The sequence below is a fragment of the Stenella coeruleoalba genome (assembly GCF_951394435.1).
Source record: "Stenella coeruleoalba genome assembly, chromosome: 3".
In the NCBI taxonomy this organism is placed as follows: domain Eukaryota; kingdom Metazoa; phylum Chordata; class Mammalia; order Artiodactyla; family Delphinidae; genus Stenella; species Stenella coeruleoalba.
Window position 1 is genome coordinate 114,745,232 of NC_137148.1, and position 18,675 is coordinate 114,763,906.

The 18,675-nt window shown below is 41.3% G+C and overlaps 1 protein-coding gene across 15 annotated transcripts in view; it reads right to left on the reverse strand.

Annotated features, from left to right (window-relative positions):
* Positions 1 to 18,675, reverse strand: part of FAM13B (family with sequence similarity 13 member B) — a 111,909-nt gene that overhangs the window by 72,882 nt on the left and 20,352 nt on the right. For 5 of the 15 annotated variants that reach the window (XM_079916067.1, XM_079916066.1, XM_079916075.1 and 2 more), the window contains exon 1: positions 13,778 to 14,280. The exons of 2 other annotated variants lie outside the window; for them this stretch is intronic. The gene's annotated coding sequence lies outside the window, so the exon portion shown is untranslated. Of the gene's footprint in view, positions 1 to 13,777; positions 14,285 to 18,675 lie in introns of those variants that run through there. 8 more of the 15 variants (XM_079916076.1, XM_079916064.1, XM_079916071.1 and 5 more) reach the window with 4 other exon arrangements.

Below are 18,675 nucleotides of genomic sequence, written 5' to 3' on the forward strand. Positions count from 1 at the left end.
AGGCATTCAGACTACAGTGGCCCAAAATAACATTCCTGCAAAATGCAAAGCTGTTTCTGACATGATTTAGTACTGCTTCCTGTCCCTTTTCAGAGCTTAAATCATGTAAATATTTCCTTTATATGTGTACTAGGTTGAATGAAGTGTCTCCCCAAAACTCATGTCCACCTGTAACATCAAAATGTGACCTTATTTGAAAATAGGATCTTTGCGAGTGTAATTAGTTAAGGATATCAAGATGAAATCACCTTGATTTAGGGGAGTCCTTAATCCAATCACTAGTGTGCTTATAAGAAGGAGACAGGACACACAGAGGGGAAGAAGGCCATGTGAAGACAAAGGCGGAAATTGAGTTATGCTGTCAAAAGACAAGAAATGCCAGGAGCCACCAAAAGATGGAAGAGTCAAGGAAGAATTCTCCCTTCAGAGGGAGCATGACCCTGCCCACACCTTGATTTTAGACTTCTGGCCCCCTGATCTGTGAGAGAAATTTTTCTACTATTCTAGAGTCACTTCATTTTTAGTAATTTATCATGGAAGCCCTAGAAAACTAATACAACATCTAAACTACAAGATCCCATTTTTGAAGAAAAGAAAAATGGAAAAGAAAATAGCAGCAGGTCAGGTACCACAGAAAAATATGCCAAAGAGATCTGATGAAATGTCTGAACAGATACAGTCAATAATATGCAAACAAAGCAGTTAATTAAAGGCTTGACACAAGAGAATACAATGTGCAGACTTTCAAAATAACCAAGGATTTCTGAAAGCATAATGTTATTATAAATCAAAACAGCAAAATCATTTTAAATACAAGTGACGGTTGCCTAGCATGGTGGTACTGACAACAAATAAGAAACCATTTTGAATTTTATATCATATACTTTACCATGAGACAAGAGTGATAAAAAATAATGCAATTAAATACCAATTATCAATAAGCTGACTAATGGGAACATTCAGGAAAGTGTACCTTCGTATACTAGCTATCAACCTGAGTTCTGCGAAGGCTCAAAATACTTCTACACTCCATTCATATACATATGGTTACATATACATATATATCAGGGGTCCCCAACCCTGGTTAGGAACCGGGCCACACAGCAGGAGGTGAGTGGCAGTCGAGCGAGCGAAGCTTCATCTGCCGCTCCCCACTGCTCCCCATTGCTCACATTACCGCCTGAACCATACGCACCCCCGCACCATGGAAAAATTGTCTTCCACGAAACCGGTCCCTGGTGCCATAAAGGTTGGGGACCGCTGATATACATGACAGCAACAAACACACCTTTCTTAACAGCAAAGAATCTTTAAGTCTTAAGTATCAGGACTTCCTGGTGGTGCAGTGGTTAAGAATCTGCCTGCCAATGCAGGGGACATGGGTTCGAGCCCTAATTCCAGAAGATTCAACGTGCCGCGGAGCCACAAAGCCCGTGCGCCACAACTACTGAGCCTGCACTCTAGAGCCTGTGAGCCACAACTACTGAGCCCAGGCACCACAACTACTGAAGCCCTTGAACTCTAGGGCCCGTGCTCCGCAACAAGAGAAGCCACAGCAATGAGAAGCCCACACACCGCAACGAAGAGTAGCCCCCACTCACTGCAACTAGAGAAAGCCCACATGCAGCAACGAAGACCCAACACAGCCAAAAACAAACAAATAAAATAAATTTTAAAATGTGTTTAAAAAGAAAAGTCTTAAGTATCTAATAAAATTAGTAGTGACAGTTTTTTTTAAAGGATATAACACCAACATCAAAACCACGGATAACAGTAGATAGCATTAACTGAGCTATTACTGAGCCAGGAACTACCTTAAGGGCTTTAAATATACTAATTCATTTAATCCTTACAACAATCCTATGGAAGTACATACTTTCATTATATTCATTTCACTGATGAGAAAATTTAAAAGCACTGAGGACTTTTGGGGGTGATGGAAATGTTCTATGTCATGATTGTGGTAGTGGTGGTTACATGCTTAATACACTTGTCAAAACTTATTAAACTAAACATTTTAAATTGGTGAATGTGATTATATATAAATTACACTTCAATAAAGCGGAAAAAATTAAAAAGAGAAAACTCACATAAATAAAGGCATAGCATCAGTTTAATAGATTAACTATTGAATATTAAACTATTTTTATTATAAAATATATTTTAAAATATGCTTTTCCATCCACAAAAGGAAAATAAAATATTTCTTTTTTTTTAAATGTATTTGTTGTGGTTTTTTTAACTATTTATTTATTTATTTATAGTTGCAGTACACGGGATTTGTTTGCTGCACACGGGATCCTTTAGTTGCAGCACGCAGGATCTTTAGTTGCGGCACATGAGATCTAGTTTCCTGATCCGGGATCAAACCCGGGCCCCCTGCATTGGGAGGCGGAGTCTTAGCCACTGGACCACCAGGGAAGTCCCCAAAAATATAATATTTTTTTAACCACATTTCAAGAACCAATCCTGTTTGGCCCTTCTATGCTATCTAGCACATCCAGAAATTACTACAATTTCTATACAGCATAATTAAAAAAAAAAACGAATAAAACGCTGAAGACTTTATAAATTTTAACACTAGCTGAAAGTCTTCTCAGAGCAAATAATTTTACAAAACAGTATAATGGTAATAAGAGTAGATCTGGGGCTTCCCTGGTGGCGCAATGGTTGAGAGTCCGCCTGCCGATGCAGGAGACACGGGTTTGTGCCCCGGTCCGGGAGGATCCCACATGCCGCGGAGCGGCTGGGCCCGTGAGCCATGGCCACTGGGCCTGTGCGTCCGGAGCCTGTGCTCCGCAATGAGAGAGGCCACAACATGAGAGGCCCACGTAAAGCAAAAAACAAAAAAAAAGAAAAGAGTAGATCTGCACTATACTAGTAAACTTTGATCATTTTACAAATAAAACAACCTGTGGTAAGAGGGGTACCTGCAAAAATAAATTATCACTTTCATGTAAAATTGTTCTACCTTCAAACTGAATAGAATGGAAAAAGAAAAGTCACTTTTGCCCAAAATGCTTTTGACAAAATAGGGATACAATTCACACAGAAAAGTTTAAAAGAGCTACCTCAATCATCTTCAATGATCGCTAAAACAGGACTTCCCTGGTAGTCCAGTGGCTAAGACTCCACACTCCCAATGCTGGGGGCCTGGGTTTGATCCCCGGTCAGAGAACTAGATCCCACATGCTGCAACTAATGGAGTTCACATGCCACGACTAAGAGTTCGCATGCCGCAACTAAGACCCAGCGCAGCCAAATAAATAAATACTTTTTTAAAAATTGCTAAAACAAAACAAAAACAAAAAAAGCTCTATCACTAGTATAAAAAGAGGGAAAAGCCAAGAGGGAGCTGAGTCTCAATAAAGATGGTAAACTTTGGGAACAGAGATAATGTACCCCTGCTCCATACATTCATCTTTTCATTAATAAGCTCTAAGCAATTTATCAAACAAAGGAAAAGGCACTTCTTTCATTCTGACTGAACAAGGATGGTACTACAAAATTTGCCAGTATGCTAAATCTGTGGTTCCCTCCTGGCCTGAGAAACTGACAAGGCATCAATCTGTCTGAATCCTTAACAGTACCAAGCAAACAGAAAAGTTAAACAAACATCTCAACAGCATATAAACTTATCTGTCAAATGTCCGTAGATGCTACTATGATCAGGAAAATACCAAGTCATTTACATCAACTATTAAATTCATTTGAAAAAGAATAGATACATGTATATGTATAAGTGAATCACTTTGCTGTACACCTGAAACTAACACAACAGTGTTAACTATACTGCAACATAAAATTAAAAGTTAAAAAATAAATAAATTCATATTGACTTTGGCCTTAAGTAATTTATCAAAGTATATATAACTAAAAGAGAATTCAGGACTAGAAAGTTTGCTTGCTTGCTTATTTATTTATATATGTATGTATGTATGTATTTATGGCTGCATTGGTATTTATGTATGTATGTATGTATTTATGGCTACGTTGGTATGTATGTATGTACGTATGTGTGTATGTATTTATGGCTGCGTTTGGTCTTCATTGCTGCGCACGGGCCCTCTCTAGTTGCAGCAAGCGGGGGCCACTCTTCGTTGCAGTGCGCGGGCTTCTCCTTGCGGTGGTTTCTCTTGCTATGGAGCACAGGCTCTAGGGCATGCAGGCTCACCAGTTGTGGCCCGCGGGCTCTAGAGTATAGGCTCAGTAGTTGCAGCGCACGGGATTAACTGCTCCATGGCATGTGGGATCCTCCTAGACCAGGGCTCGAACCTGTATCCCCTGCACTGGCAGGTGGATTCTTAACCACTGCGCCACCAGGGAGGTCCCAGGACTAGAAAGTTTTTAAAGCGAGCTCTAATACTCAAAAGTTGAGGAATTTCTTTGCCTTAAAAAACAAAAAAAAGATTATAAAGTATTTATCGCAACAATTATTACCCCTGTGCCTGAGGATTTGTTCATCTGTGCGCACTTTAACATACTTCTTGAGGGACCAATCCTCCCCCATGGTGATTCCACAAAACTACAATGAGCAATGAATCAAGTATATTTTGTATAACTACACTCCCCAAATCATGGTACTAGATACAGCACATATATTTTGCAGATTGCAACTCACTAAACAAAACATTTCACCTTGAGACAGCTCACTTATCCCTCTTTTATGCAAAGTATTCAGGCAAGGGTTTCATGGCCACAGTCAATTATTTTATAAACTCCCATGATTTCAAGCTTTCAAAGCAAAACAAAAGTAATAAAGCCAAAGAGAGATAAAATCCCCTGTAACTAAGTCCCTTCATCTATTCTCCTCACTGATATCCTCATCAAATCTAACCTGAATTCCCCTGCACAAAATTCCTCAACTGTTTTCCAATGCCTAGAGCCCTGGGCTCTAAATTTTTTGAACAGGAAAAAGATTATGCACATACCTGTCATATATGTATGTTATATCTAAAGCAGAATAGCGAATACCCTAGTATATTATGCACATAATAAACATACAGAAAAATAACATTTTAACAAATCCCTGGCAGTCCAGTGATTAGGGCTCCACTGCAAGGGGCACGGGTTGGATCCCTGGTTGGAGAACTAAGATCCCACACGCCTCATGGCGTGGCAAAAGAAAAAAAAAATGAACATTAAAAATAAACAGAAACAGGGTTTCCCTGGTGGCACAACGGTTAAGAATCCGCCTGCCAATGCAAGTGACACAGGTTCGAGCCCTGGTCCGGGAAGATCTCACATGCCACGGAGCAACTAAGCCCATGCGCCACAACTACTGAGTCTGTGCTCTAGAGCCCGTAAGCCACAACTACTGAAGCCCACACGCCTTGAGCCCGTGCTCCATAACAAGAGAAGTCACTGCAATGAGAAGCCTGCACAGCACAACGAAGAGTAGCCCCCACTCGCCAGAACTAGAGAAAGCCCGCGTGCAGCAACAAAGACCCAACTCAGCCAAAAATATATAAATAAATAAATTTATTTTAAAAATAAATAAAATAAAAAATAAGTAGAAACATAAATTTTATTCCTCCACCTACACACACATTTTAATAGGTCATCCTGCCCATTCAAAGTGCCAGCACCTCACTTTTGAGACCAGTGACCTACAGCACTGGTTTCCTAACTTCATCTGGGGATGGGGAAGTTTTGTTCAATATACAGATATTCAATATACAGCCACAACCCCAATCTAGCATCCATGAGAGCCTGGCCTGGGCTCTCTGTATGTTTAATAAGCTCTTTGGGTGATTACAATACATACAAAGTTTTAAGAACCTCTGACGTACACAGTAAACTGCAAACTCTTACGTGGTGTACAAGTACTTCACCTACCAGTAAAATCTTCTTCCCTGCCACTCCTACACCTCACTCTACTCTCCAACAATACTTAACTACTTGAAATTCACAATCCACATCTCCCAAGCTGTGCACATTGTTTTCTGTCTTGGAGTCCTAACTCAACACCATGTCCAATTCCATCTTGTTCACCAAACTTCCATCCACCATCAAGTCTCAACTCCAGCTTCCTCTGTCAAACCTTCCCTGACTTCCTGAAGCAGACAGTTCTCCTTCCTTTTGCTCCTAAGTTATCTCTTACCTTTTTAGCAAACATCCCATAGAATCTAAAAATATGTCTGTCTCTTTTTCAAAAGAGAGGATCCTTGTAGGTAGGAACCCTGTCATTTCATCTTTGTAACACCTCTGTATCATCTTTGTATTGCCTCATACAATCCCTAACACATAATTTAATGTTTAAAATATATGTTGAGGGACTTCCCTGGTGGCACAGTGGTTAAGACACTGTGCTCCCAATGCAGGCGGCATGGGTTAGATCACACATGCATGCCACAACTAAGGAGCCCAGCTGTCGCAACTAAGACCCGACACAACAAAATAAATAAATAAAATAAAATATGTTGATTAAAGACATAAATAAGAAGCAAATAATACTGACTATTCAAATTTAAGAAGATTAACAAGAGGAGAACACCTCCTTAAAAACTAAATAAATACACTTCTATATATACATGGTACATATATACACTACCAAATGTAAAATAGCTAGCTAACGGGAAGCAGCCGCATAGCACAGGGAGATCAGCTCCGTGCTTTGTGACCACCTAGAGGGGTGGGATAGGGAGTGGGAGGGAGATGCAAGAGGGAGGGGATATGGGGATATATGTATATGTATAGCGGATTCACTTTGTTACACAGCAGAAACTAACACAACATTGTAAAACAATTATACTCCAATAAAGATGTTTAAAAAAAACAAAAAACATCAAAAGTGGCTGCCATATCTACTCCCAGCAATAACCAAAGATAATCAAATCAAGAAAGGAAAGCACTTTATAACAACTTTATTTATTTATTTATTTATTTTTGGCTGCATTGGGTCTTCGTTGCTGCACGCATGCTTTCTCTGGTTGCTTCAAGCTGGGGCTACTCTTCATTGCAGTGCACGGGCTTCTCATTGAAGTGGCTTCTCTTGTTGCGGAGCACAGTCTCTAGGCGTGTGGGCTTCAGTAGTTGCAGCACATGGGCTCAGTAGTTGTGTCTCACGGGCTCTAGAGCACAGGCTCAGTAGTTGTGGCGCACAGGCTTAGTTGCTCTGCGGCATGTGGGATCTTCCCAGACCAGAGCTCGAACCCACGTCCCCTGCATTAGCAGGCGGCAGATTCTTAACCACTGCGCCACCAGGGAAGCCCCTATAACAACTTTAAATGGAGTATAATCTATAAAAATATTGAAACACTATGTTGTACATCTGGAATGTATAATAATAATATTGTAAATAATATTAAAAACAAATCATATTGTAAATCAACTATAATTTTTTAAAAATTATGGAAAGGAACTATGATTTATGGAATACCTGTAAGTACTTCACAAGTTATTTCTCATACCTACAAGAATGCTATGAGGCAGGCACTATTCCCGTTTTACATGTACTGTGAGCCTCAAGTCACTGAGCTAAACGTCAATATTTGTAAATGGTGATGCTAGAATGTGCTGCTGGATCTAACTGCAAATCTTTCTAATGACAGTAACTTAAGTCTTAAGAAACCAGAACAATAAAAAGCAGTATTACAAAGGCAAAAAGAACTCCTCTCACATTTACTTGTAAATCAGCCACAATTCTGATTCAAATAGCCAAGGAGGGCTTCCCTGGTGGCACGGTGGTTGAGAGTCCACCTGCCGACGCAGGGGACACGGGTTCATGCCCCAGTCCGGGAAGATCCCACATGCCACGGAGGGGCTAGGCCCATGAGCCATGGCCGCTGAGCCTGCGCGTCCGGGGCCTGTGCTCCACAACGGAAGAGGCCACAACAGTGAGAGGCCCGCATACTGCAAAAAAATTTAAAAAAGCCAAGGAAACCATAACGTACCTAAAGTTAGTCTCCAAACTTCCCCAAAGGATGAAGGATGACCTTTTGAGATATTTATCGGTCAGATGTAGAGTTTTAGAAGGTTCACATATCAGTGCATGAAAAACAGGTAAGAGTGGTAGAGGGATGTTTAATCTTACTCATGAAAGTATGAGAAAAGGTGACACTTTAAATGCTGTCTCCTGATGAAAGGGTAAGCCTGTAATGTGCTGGAGCAAGCTGGCTCCCAACAGGTTCCTTTACCCCACATTCACTCCAAGGTCACTGATCACTACTCTAGCATGATCTTCTATTAAGTCAAAGTGAGTTATGTGTTAAATTAGCTCTTCCCACTAAGCACCAACACAATGACTGGCCCCCCCAAAAATACCAGCTCTACAATTTAGAGGGCAACACAAAATACCTGAGAAAGCATATATATGTAAAGAGAGCACATATTCCAGTCAATTATATGCATGCATATAATCTCAATTTTGACAAATGTTGACTCTTCAAGACTCCTCTATTCTGGTAACTTTTCACCTTTCATGTTTCTCCATTGAAAACGTGCTCACCTAGGGCCTACTAATGAGTACAGTCTTAAGAAGACTAGCATATCATTTCTTATTGTTCTTTAATACAAAACTACAATACACTTTTTTTTTCTTTTTTCTTTTTACCATTGGAGGTAATTCCACAACTTGTTCTAGCCAAATGGGTCCCTTGAGAGAACAACATTCTCTTTCTGCACTGACTGTGTAAAAACTGTGCTGGGGGGAAAAAAAAGGAACCTGGGAAATGAACGAAAAAGCACTGACTATACTTATTTTTTGTATCTGTCTTTTCCACTTGCTTATAAACTTTGAGAGCAAAAAATATGATTTCATCTTTATTTCCTGTGTTGAGAACACTACACAACAGCAGAACTCCAGTATCTGAAATGATGCTATCACTTCTGGTATACTTTCCAGTTCACTATCCAACTGAATCCTCACAACCATCCCCTGTGAGATAAGCATGGCAGATTATCACTTTTTCTCAGAAAAGAAACAAAAAAAATCTCAGAGAGCTGAAGAAACTGGTTTAAAGTCACTTAACTAGTGAGTAGGTCACTAAACTAGTGAGTAGAACTCTAAGTCTGCTGCCCTTTAGGCTGATGCTCTTTCAGGCAACAATGACTACAACCAAAACTGAAAATACTGTTTGAAATTTCACTGAAATGTATGAAACGATACTTCGTAAAGGTGATTCATAAAACACTTAAATATTCTGTACTTGCTAATCAAAAATCATTATTCAAACACTAGAATACTCCTTAACATAAAAAATATATATCTTTTGAAATCATTAGTTTCAAAAGTGATTCTATAATGAACCACTATATGGTCTGCTTTTCCTATAAAAATTCTCTCACCTTATCTGATCCTAAATTTGAGCTCTTTCACCTTTCCAAATTTTTAATCCACTATGACTGGTGTCCAAAAAGAACCTCCTCTCATCCTTCCCCCTAAATATTAAGCACCTACTATGTCAATCAACAAGTGTTTTTCAGTTTTATTTTTACTTTTACTTTTCAATTGATACATAAAAGCAAAAATACATATTTTAAGAATAAGTAAACAACTCAAGTTTTTCTATTTTCTATTTTTCTATTCCAGAAAAGGGCAATAGAAACCAGACAGACATCTCTCTGAAAACTGTTTAAAACCAAAAATATAAGAATTATTATACATCATATACAAAAGAAAAAGAAAATATACACTAAAACTAGGTAAAAACCTGTCTGAAAAGATTCAGGGTATTTCCTTCTCTAGTAGAAATCCAATAAATTTCATTAAATTATCTTGTCAAGCCACTGCATCTTCCTCAACCTAAGACTTTTATACATGCTGGTTCATTTGCCTCAAACACTCTCCCCCTCACTTCCTCCTACTCATCTTCCGCTCTTACTTAAGTCCCATTCTTGGAGGGGCCTTCTCCAACCCATCCAACCTAATGATATCCCCTGTCAGTTTTTCTTAGGACATGTTATTCCTTGGCTCCAAAACATTCATCACAAGTTTTATTATATAGTCCTTTCTGTGTTTGTTTAAAGTTTCTTTCTCCCAACAGAGTATAAGTTCCTTAAAGTCCACTAATGGGTTTTGTTTCTTTTTTAAGCAGCTTTATTAAGGTATAATTTACATATCATAAAATTCACTCTTTTCAAGTGTATAATTTAATGTCTAGTAAATTTACAATTATGCAACCATCACCAAGTAACTGCTTGGGTTTTGCTCCTTCATGTATCTCTGACATTTAGAAGGAGAAAAATATCCAGTGAATGAATAAATAAATCTGATAATGAGTTACTCTTAATGCCATTACCATTAATATCTCATGTGAGTATGATTTGGTGCATTAAACCTGCCTTTATTACATTCCATTCCAAAAATCCTTCATTATTTCCATGTCCAATCAAATTGGCTCTTCTATAAGGCCCCAAAGTAAACCTACTCACATATTGGCCTTCTGCGCCACTTGGGGAACACTGATTCAGGTCAAGTTCATGTGTAAATACTACACTTCCTTTTTCTCCATCCAGTAATCCCCTCCTCTGCTCCTAGCCATGTTAACAAAATACTTTATAAACAAAGGAAAGTTTAGGAGCATTAATCTTACTCATTAGTGAGGATAGGATCTTCATTTAATGCGTGCCCCTTTGTAATGCTGAGGTTATGGAAATAAGTTCTCGGTATTGATATATACCTAATTGAGAGCTTAATATACTGTGACTTACTAAATAATTGGAAACCTTTTTCAGATGTAAAATCTCTGTTGTTTACCTATGTGTAAAACAGAAATTTTCAATTTCTATTTATTTATTTATTTGTTTATTTATTTTAATTTTTTTAGCCGCACTGCATGGCATGCGGGTAGTTCCCAACCAGGGATCGAACCCATACCCCCTGTAATGGAAGTGCGGAGTCCTAACCACTGAACTGCCAGGGAATTTACCCCAATTTCTATTTTTTAAATTTCAGTATTGCATTCATTTTAAGAACCAATAAGGTTTTCAGATAAAAGATTTAATGCACGTACAAAATAACTTTTTAAAGTAACTTTTTTTTAAAGTAATTCAACAACAAAGAAACAAAAACCAATTTAAAAAATGAGCAAAGGGCTTTAACAGACATTTCTCCAAAGAAGATACACAAATGAAAGATGTGCAGCATCACTCTTAGGGACATGCAAATCAAAACCACAATGAGATATCTGTTCACCCCCATTAGGATGCCTATTATCAAACAAACCAACAAACAAAGAGAAGTAACAATTGTTGGGGAGATGTAGAGAAACTGGAACCCTCGTGCATTGCTAATGGAAATGTAAAATGCAGCTCACCTAATGGAAATGTAAAATGCAGCACACCTGGAAAACAGTTTAGATGTTCCTCGAAAAGTTAAGCACAGAATTACCAGCAATTCCACTCCTAGGTTATGTACCCAAAAGAATCGAAAGCAAGGACTCAAACAGATACCTGTACACCAAAGTTCATAGCAGCATTATTCACAAAAGCCAAAATGTGGAAACATCCAAATATCCATCAAGAGATGAACGGATAAACTAAATGTTGTATATACACACAATGGAATACATTATTCAATCTTAAAAAGGAAGGAAATTCTGATACACGCTACAATATGAATGAACCCTGAAAATGAACTAAATGAAATATGCCAAACACAAAAGGACAAATGCTATACGATTCCACCTATATGAGGTACCTAGAATAGGCAAATTATAGAGACAGAAAGTAGAATAGAGGTTACCACGTGCTAGGAGGAAGAGGGAATGGGGAATTGCTGTCTATGAGTTTCTGTTTGGGATGATGAAAAAGTTCTGGAAATGGACAGTGCCAACGGTTGCACAACACGGTGAATGTACTTAATGCCACTGAACTGTACACTTAAAAATGGTTAAAATGGTAAATTTTACGTTATGTATATTTATCACAATTTTTTTCAAAGTATAGCTACAATTTATCCTATTATGTTTCCCAATACTAAAGTCAGGGTACAACAAAGGGGAGCCATGCACAGACTGAGGTTATTCAGAAATGATAATAACAGTAGCTGTCATTTTATTGATGGGGAAAAACTGACAAGTCACAATATATCCATTTCAGTCATTTTCTCTGTCCTAAAACAATGGCATTCCAATAAAAACACACTTAATACTAATACAAGATATAAAAAAGAGGGAAAATTGCATGCAGTGGGGGAGGAGATATGTAGCAACTCTGTACTTCCTGATGTTTTTGTGAACCTAAAACTTCTCTAAAAATTGCCTAGGGCTTCCTTGGTAGTGCAGTGGTTGAGAGTCCGCCTGCCGATGCGTGTGACACGGGTTCGTGCCCCGGTCCGGGAAGATCCCACATGCCGCGGAGCGGCTAGGCCCGTGAGCCATGGCCGCTGAGCCTGCGCGTCCGGAGCCTGTGCTCCGCAACGGGAGAGGCCACAACAGTGAGAGGCCCGCGAACGGCAAAAAATAAAAATTAAAAAAAATTGCCTATTAATTTTTTAAATAAATACAAATTTTAAAGATAGAAAAAATAACAGAACTCTATACACTCATATTAATAAATAAAACACTACATATACAGTTAAAAACACACAATGTAACATTTACTTCACCTAAGGAAGAATTTTGTAACACTGATAAGCCTTTCTACATCTTTCCAAGCATTTAAGATGTGTTCCAGATCCCTAACTGGTAACACAATTAAATTATTTAAAATACTGCCCAAATTTTAAAAGCAGCAGAGATTAAGAAAGTAAGAAGGAGCTCCCGATAGATATACAAATAATAACCAGTTCATTCAATTCCATTCAGCTAGTACGCACTTACTAAATGCAGTACCTGAGAGACAACCAGGCCAACAAGTATTGCATGCAAGGTTACAAAAAGGAAAGTTGAAGACACAGCCTCACATTAACCCAGAAAGTCAATAATTCAAAACCATCCTTTAATGTCCACTTTTAAAAGTAAGTGCATCTCAGCTATTTAATGTTCATAATCTATCTGCATTACTGTGGTTCCAGTTGCCATTTTTAGATTATCATCAACTTGAAAATAAGGTAAGTGCCCAATCTTAGGTACTTTTTTCATTGATTAGACGGCATAATGGGGAGCCAAATGAAATGCCTTTCTAAAAGTCAGTTTGATTTTTAATTGATTTTTTAATTGAAGTTTACCAATTTCCCACTGGGCAAGTGTGCCAACTGATTCAATTTCCTAATACCTTATCTTGGAAACCAGGCGCCTCATCTGAAACAGCGCTGTACCCTCTCTAGCCTGGCCTATGCAGAATGCATTCTAGACAAGTCCCCAGTGCACCAACAGCCCAATTTTGGCTATATTTTCTGAACGATCTAAGGAAGTCAGCAACCACTCATCTCACGTGATCTTAAAAAGGGGCGCAGTTGAGCCCAGATTAAACCACACTTTTTTTTTTCTGCATCAACTTCACTGCCCAGCTTTAAGGAAAAGGGCAGGGAGGCGGCGCAGGTCCGGGGTGCAGGGGAGGCTAGCAAACAAGGGTGGGGAGCTGTGCCTTCTACTTTGGGGGAGCTAGGTGAGAAGGCACACCCGCTCACGCGCACTGCAGCGGCTGAAAAATCGAAGACTGCCACACCCCCTGGCTGCCAGGGGCACATCTTCACCTTCTCTTGCTCTAGGAGAAAGGGGGCCCTCTCTATGGAATGCCGCACTTGCAACGGCACTGCCCGGGATCCCCCGCACCCCGAGGTGCAAAGCCCTTGAAGCCGGCGCGGGTGGGACACGGAGCTGGGGGGAGGCAGAAGGGGGAGGGCCGCGGCTACAGGGACCAGCGCATGCGCAGTACCCGCCCGTTCACCTACCGTTGGAACCTCGATGCCCAGTTCCCCGGCCGCGGCCGCTTCTCCAGAACCCGCGGCAACTGAAAGAGGGCGAGAACTGAGGCCCCAAGTGGCTCCGCGGCCAGCGAGCTTCTTCTTGTGGCCGCCACTGGCGGGAGGCTGAAGCGACGACTGTGGCGCAGGGCCAGCCCGTTAGGCGACCCCCGGATGCCCCCGGCGGTGGCGGCGGCAGAGACACGGAGGATGCGGCTGGAGCGGAGACGGAGGCTGTAGCTGAGGCGCAGAGCCTCCTTAACGGCGAGCGAGAGGAGAGCGGAGGGCGGAGGGCGGAGGGCGGAGGGCTGGCAGGGGCTGGGCCGGACGTGACGTACATGGGAGGGGAGGGGCGGGCCCGCGGGCGGGGGCGGGGCGAGCGCGTAGCTAGGGCGGGCCTCCCCCAAAGCCCCGCGGCCGCAGCCCTGGAGTCCGTGGGCTTTAGAGACGCCGGGCTTCTCCCACCCCAAATTTGGTCCCTTGAGTTAGGATGTGAGAAGCAGGGCGCGGGCCGGAGGGAGGTGTCTGGGGGTCCTCAGTCTGGGGATGTTGAAAAGAAGATAGAGGAAAGTGGGGAGAGGGCGTAGGTGTCATGAAGGTCAAATCCGGCAGCCCGAGGTCACTCCTGGTCTCTGCGGAGGGAGCATGCCCACCTGCAGGACGCCAGAAAAACCCGGGTGCCGTTATCTAGGTGAGGAGCCCGAGATCTTAACAGAAACCTCCGGGCAGACTGAAGCGGTGAGTCACGTTCCCATTCTCAGCGACGGAGGTTAGATGGGGGACCCTGTCCGCCCCCACCCTTCCTCTTCACCTAAGGACAAGACCTAGACTCCAGAGAGAACATAGATGGCTCTGGTGCCGAAAGCATCTGGGAAAATGTAAGTCAACGGGCTATATGCTTACAGAGAGCTTCCTATACAAAACCAGAATTTCAGAGGCAGAGCTGAAAGGCAGAAAGAATGAGGAGCTCTCTATGAGCCTGGGGTGTCTGTACTTGCTTGCATAGCCACCCAGACCGACCGTGCAGCTCCCACGCGTTCACAAAGGTATGAATATTCATACAATCTCGTTTTTTGCTTTAGTTTGTTAAGGGCTTTGAGATCTTCCATTGAGTAAAACGCAGTGTTCTGCCTTTAGACTCCTTGATGGAGGGTAGATAGATCCACACCTGCACAAAGAACTCTGGGTGTCTGTAAAAATATAAACTACCACAGTTCAGTTGTCCCCTACCTGCCCGAGCTGGAAGTCAGAAACCCGGAAAATGTAAGACAAGAACCCTCATAGAACTTGGGACAAAATTTACCCCCCCCCCAAAAAAAAGAAAGAAAGAAAGAAAAGAAAAGAAAAGTCACCTTATGAGATGATCTGTAAATGTGTTACAGAGGTCAGGGTGGCTCCCAAATTTCATCAGAGAGAGTAAAATAAATCATCTGTAACTTAAGTATCACATGCCCAGTTGATGCTGTCATAAGAGACGGATGGGGTCCATTAAGAGTCTAGAACCAGCAGAATCTGAATAAGAATGTACTGTGGGCTCGCATTCTGTCTAGGAGAAGGGCTACTGATTCTAATGACCGGGACCAATACCCATCCATTATCAGAACAGTTTAAAAAAACTTAGTTCAGATTCAGTCCCTTACTCAACAAATACTTATTGAATGCTTACCATGTTCTAGTCTCTTAGGACATATCAGCAAATAAGATCCCTGTCAGTGAGTTTATATCCTAGTAAACTTAAATTCTAGATATCATTTAAGAACATACAAAGACCCATGCTCTGATTCCACACTTATCAGGTAGTCTTCCCATCGCTCAAGGGCTCTCAATTAAATCAACACATGCAGTAAGAAGCAATTGTCCAAAGCACATGACTGGTACCAGTTATACTAGCAATACGGTTTTTCTCAGTAAATTCACATCATGGTTCATAAATCAGCTTCTGTTCATTGGGTTGAATTATAAAGTTGTTTTACCCAAATTAAATTCTCAGAGCCTGATTAAGCCTGAATAAAGTGAAATGTAAGTGTCTGAATCTGCCAAACTGAGGACCAGACAGACTCTGGTTTCAAAGCAGCCCAATCAAGACGCAACCTATGCATTTAGCCTTGCACCTCTCTTTAAACGTCTTAAATGGAAGCTTTACCTGTGATTCCATGCTTGAAGAACAGGGGCAACATGTCGCTTCTAAAGCTTAATCATAAGCGAGTAAAAATATCATGAGAGGAAATCATTAGAGTAAAAACCCTTCTGAACCTGCCCTGCCTATTCAACACAGGCTCTTGCTGACATAACTGACAGTAATAGTTACATTACTCTGAGTATGAAACCCAAGACTGTAAGCACCCAGACGACAGAGACTCCCTTGCATTTATGTGCCCTACTCCCAAAGTATGGGCTCTCAACAAATGAATTGATTCAAATAACATTTTCCCCTGTAAAACTCAAAAACATATCCTTGGAAGATATCTTTTCCAGATCCTGCTTTATAATATGTAACCAGTATGTTCAACATACAGGATTCAGGGGTATAATTTTAAAAAACAAAACAAAAAACCTTTATTTTTTAATTTCCTCATCCCTTTAAACCTATACAGTGGAGCCAATGTGTCATGTACCTGACTCAGATAGATTCCATGAATTCTGTGGTCTCTATTAGGAATAGAAAGTCCTATGGTTGTTGAATCAGAAAGAGTGAAACTTCCCTCTTCACCAGCTTGGGACAGTTGGCTAACTGCTTGCCCTGGAGAGGCATCATGCCTGGTCTTTCTTGTTCTCTCCCAGCTTACCAACCAGAGCCAAATGGGTGGAGAGAGAGGAAAAGAAAGGGGAGCAGGAAAATTTGTAACTTTTACTTCCATGTGATGGTTTCACACTCGGCCTGGTAGATGTTTAAAGCTGCCTTTTTTTCAGATGGATGCTTTTAAGGTTTTCAGAAACACCACCATCCCCATTCTTTGGTGGTTTCTCACCCATAGTAACCTTGGTTGGTCTGAGCAAAAGCATTTTATTCTGGCAGTTTTTTTACTCTTTCAGTCCCTAAGAATCTGGTGGTCCACTTCCAACTTCTTACCTCTTGAAACCTGTTTTTCTCAGTAAGGACCTGTCAGATAGAATCTAAGGTAGCTCTCACAGTGGCCCATTTGTAAGTGGCTCTGGGACCACCCCACATTGTGCAAGGTTATGCACTCCATACCCTAGGGAGTGCCTGCCATGCACATCACCCATGTGGATTTGTATATTTATTTTGACAGTATTCCAGCAGGTGGCAGTAAAGTGTTTTGTCCAAACTAAATTAGTGAGATTATTTTCCAACAGACGGAAGTGAAGTGTCTGGCCGAGGGAGAGCTTTTTTTCTGATGGTGTTTAGGCTAACGGCAGCTCTATATTATCCACACCTGGTCGACACGAAGCTCTCATCCACTTCTTGCCCAAAGAAACTTGGGAATATAGGCCAATCCCAGTGCAGGCAGCTTCAGCATTCCTCTGCTCTGCTGCCAGAACAGCTGCCAGCCTGTCTTGTCTTCTTTATTTTTCAGGCAGGAGACAGACACAAGTCCTCTGTGCCCCTTTAACTGCAAGAGACACATCCCAAGTACAAGTACTCTGAGTAGTTCCACTGAAGGTTCCTCTCACTAGGCTTGAGGTAAGAGGCAGGCAAGTGGCTGTGGTAAGAATCACAGCATACCAGCAACAGTCTCCAAAGAAATACTCCTCAGTAATTCTCACCTGACCTTTTATAACTTGTGAGTTTTTAGAGTTAGTTATCTACCTGATTTTGCCTAAATTCTCTCATTTCTAGGGATAGTCCATTTCAGAACTCACTTTACTTAGAGTTTTTTTGTTTTTGTTTTTGTTTTTGCTGTACACGGGCCTCTCACTGTTGTGGCCTCTCCCGTTGCGGAGCACAGGCTCCGGACACGCAGGCTCAGCGGCCATGGCTCACGGGCCCAGCCGCTCCGCGGCATGTGGGATCTTCCCGGACTGGGGCACGAACCCGTGTCCCCTGCATTGGCAGGTGGACTCTCAACCACTGAGCCACCAGGGAAGCCCTAGAGTTTTTTGGGGGGGCAGAGGGGGTGGAGTCTTTTTTTCTGTAATATCTTGGTGCTTTGGTTAAAACATAGTTCTCAACTGGAGATAATTTTTATGGCCAAGTCTGAAGACATTTTTGGTTGTCAAAACTCAGGAGGTACTATTGGCATCCAGCGGGTAGGGGTCAAGGATGCTGCTAAACATCCTGCAATGTACAGGGCAGCCCTCCCCACGACAAAGAATTATCTGGCTGATAGTGTAACTTCAGATTTAGTATCTTGTAACAAATAGAATTTCTACATTTGGGAGTCACTAAGAGAATACTTTAAAATTACATCACTTTTTCTTCATTCTTCCTACAAATGCTTTACCAGTAGATGTAGAGGTCACAATTTAATATATAACTATGTGTTAGAAACAGCATTTCAGATAGCTGTTTGGGCAGGATGAGAAGTGACTGGTATATTTCTAAGACTTCTGGAGGTGAGGCCTGCCAGGAAAATTATTACTTGAGGTGAGATTTTTTAGTTATTTCTTTGCAAGATGACTTTCATAGCCCAGGAAACAAACATTTTACCCAGTTTGAGCAGAGGCTTTATGCTTCTCAGAAGTCAAGTCCTAGGTCAAATCACCATAAAAGAAATATCTTTGCTACAACCCCATACCATGTCCTAGATACTAGGGAAGACTTCAGCACGTGTGCCTCCCCAGGGTCACCAGTGTCACTGGGATGAGACTTGAAGTCAGGGAGTAGCTGTCTCTGTAGTCACTTTACAACAGATACCCTTATTATTCAAAGAGAATGCAAATGGACTTCTTTCCTGCCCACCCCGCCCCCCAACCCTACCTAGATT